This window comes from Zingiber officinale, chromosome 5B (genome assembly GCF_018446385.1).
Source record: "Zingiber officinale cultivar Zhangliang chromosome 5B, Zo_v1.1, whole genome shotgun sequence".
NCBI lineage: Eukaryota > Viridiplantae > Streptophyta > Magnoliopsida > Zingiberales > Zingiberaceae > Zingiber > Zingiber officinale.
This window is the reverse complement of record NC_055995.1, coordinates 124,042,590-124,045,704: the sequence shown is the minus strand read 5'-3', so window position 1 is coordinate 124,045,704 and position 3,115 is coordinate 124,042,590. Positions and strand designations below refer to the sequence as shown.

The 3,115-nt window shown below is 43.6% G+C and overlaps 1 pseudogene; it reads left to right on the top strand.

Moving 5' to 3' along the window:
• The first annotated feature begins 445 nt into the window (after positions 1-445).
• LOC121987009 lies at positions 446-2,452 on the top strand (annotated as a pseudogene).
• Positions 2,453-3,115: the final 663 nt, after the last annotated feature.

The window sequence follows — 3,115 nt, the reverse complement described above, 5'->3', positions numbered from 1 at the left end:
ATGGCTTATGTTTTCTCTAACTTCATTTCTTGTTTCAACTACAAGATTTGGTCGAACAATCATCATATCGTCTGTATTCTCCCTCATGATGGTCATAATCCTTTAGTCTAGAGTTTTTTATATCATTGTGCAAAAAGGCGGGTCCCGCCGTCCAGCGGCCCCCTAGGCCTGGTCCCACAGAGGAGGTAAATCAGCGGTGAATGCTGGTCCGGATAAAGCGTGGTGTTTCCGGAATTTAACACAGCCGGCCCAGATTATTCATCCAGTGCGCGTCCGTAGACCTTCGACCCTACAACTCATTGTGCAAGGATGTCACGCCTTAACCAGTTGATCCAGCCCGCGGGGGCAGAGTTTTTTATATCAGAAAAGTCTCTAAGTAGTTTGTTTTCTTGTTCTGTTTGGTAGTTTGATAACAAAGCAACTATTTTGAGAAGATGAGCCATTAATGGCGGCTATCGAAGCAAGGTTTCTTTGGCACCGCACTGCAAACCATTGTCCAGTCCAGGAAGATGCTACTTTGGCTTCTTCTCCGTCATCTACCGAAAAACATGATTCAAGTGGTGCCGATACAACTTCTGTCCCAGCGGTCATTCCTTGTAACAATTCATTTGAAACAAAATGGTGTCTTCAGCTGCATCCCAACATTGAATGCCTGAAAGACATTAATTTCAGTCATCTAAGCTCCATAGAACATGAAACTGACGAGAAGAGTTTGGAAACTATATCACCAGCATCAAAGTTCGATGGGAAACCTTTGGCATTTGACTCTATTGATGATGTTCTTAAAATGGAGGAGTCTTTTCTGGAATCTCCTCGGATGGTATCGACAGATCTCATGAAGAACAATTCCAAAACTTTGGTGAAAGAGATATCGATGACAACCAACTATCCTCAACAACCTCTAAAACGGAAGGCAGACATGAACTTTGCTTACAAGGAAGAAGAACTTTTAGTTTTGAAGCCAGATGAGCAATTGCCATCTAGAAGAATAGATAAGACATCGGAACTTGGATCACCTTGGGATGTCATTAACAAGTCTGAGCCATGGTGGCGTTCTACAGATAAAGATGATCTGTATTTGTTGGTAGCCCAAAAATCATTGCTTCACATTGAGAATTGTGATCTGCCTAAACCCACACAGATAATTGGTATTAATAAACAAGCAGATGACAATGGAGTTTTTCAATCATCACTTGATAGAAATCCTACAACAGGCATGTGTGATGCCAATGAGTATTCACATGATACTCCTAGTTCTGGGAGACTCAACAACAAGGATATACCACCTCGTCAGAGATAATACGGGGAGCACGATTCAAGGAAATTGTATAGGCAAGGGTTCTTTTCAACTCCATTTTTAATAAATGAAAGTCTGATTGTTTTAGTGGATTGCTTAGCGCATTTCTACCTGAACTAACCTCGATTTTAATAGGATGCACAACTCCTTTCTCGATTAGTAAAACTCCATGGTTCTTGTATCAGATTGCTTAGCTTATTTTTACTCCAACTTTGAGTTTTGTGTGATGGTATCATTTTCTAATACCATTGACTTACCTGATGGATAAAATCAAGATTAAGGAGACAATGTTCTAGTTTATATAGATTTGTGACCAAGAATATGAAAAAGATTCTATTGGTTAGATTTGGACATATAACATTAGGGCTACAATATTTGCTTCAAGGAGCAAGCTGTTAATATTTAGACATCTTAGATTAGTGATTAATCAAGTTAATGAATCAATTCTTTGATTTTAGTTGAGTTGTAAGTATGCCCTGTGTCTCAAGGAGCAAAACTAGAATCTATAGAAATCTTTCCAAGCTTTGTTTTTTCATTTCTAGGCACTCAAATTCCTTTGCAGTCCGAGTGCTAATTTTTAAAATTAAATCCAACTATACTCAACATCTTGGATCCTTCTTTTAGAATACAAATTATGGTATCACAAAGAACACGCATACGTACTATATACAGATCGTTTGACCACTGCATATTACCATGCTCATCATGAAATTCATTAGAACTATTTGTGCCTCGAGAAGCTTTTGAACAGTAGGTTTAACTAGATTGTTACCATCACAACATATCTATGTAATGATTGGTTTTACATCCAAAGAAAAGACTCGACCTTATTCTATTGGTCGTGTGTACGATTTTGTTAACTTTAGGCAGTTTTATAAGCTTCGGATTGATGCACGCTAGTAGTAAGATTTTGTGGTCTTATGCAGTTACCACGGAGGCTGTGCAGAAAATAAATAACCTGAAAGCAATCAGACAACTGAGAAGCCTGACCCTAAAGAGAACTCAGCTGCTGGAAGCACTTCGACATGCCCAAACACGAGCCAGGAAAGCTGAAATGTCAGCCCAAAAAGCTTACAGGGAGAAGGAACATGCGGTCAAACTGTTATTAGACAAGGATCTCATCTACTTACATACAGGCAATGGCTACTGAGGTAGATATGTCTTAGGACCCTAAAGGAATTAGGGGAAGGAGGAGGGGTATTTTGGTTAATTGCTCGCTACGGCTTTTGAGGGGATTTTTTGGCTTCGTTTTTTCTTCATCGCCGCCACCGCATCACAGGAGGGAGGGACTGCGATAGCCTCCTCTTCTCCGGCTTCTTCGTTGTCTTCGCCACCTGACTCACGTCGGTACCGCCCTCCTCACGTAGCCCACCGTCGGGCGCCATATCGGTCTCTCCTCTTCTCTCTCTCGCTAGACGTCGTCCCCTCCAGCGACGTTGCCTTCGTTGGCCATCCGCTGGCCACCTACAATCTGCTCTAGTGGCAAGGGTGTTGTCGTCGCACTCCGTGGCTTTCACACCGCAGCCACGCACGTCGCCGGCCACGGTCGGCTCCTTCCGTCGTTCTCCTTTCTTCCTCACTGCAGCAACCAATCCTCAACGGGGCCATCGTGCCGCCTCTTCCTCTCTGCGCTGGCGCCACCCAGCCCGGTTCCCTCCTTTTTGGCGTCTCCAACTGCTCGTTGGTGGCCTCTCGGTCTTCAACGGTCGGCCACCGGTGCTCTCCGTCATCTCCTTCGCAATGCGCTCTCCGTCGACCAACCTCACAGCTCTCGCTGCAGATCAGGCCTTCGCCACGGACACTGCCACCTCCTCACCT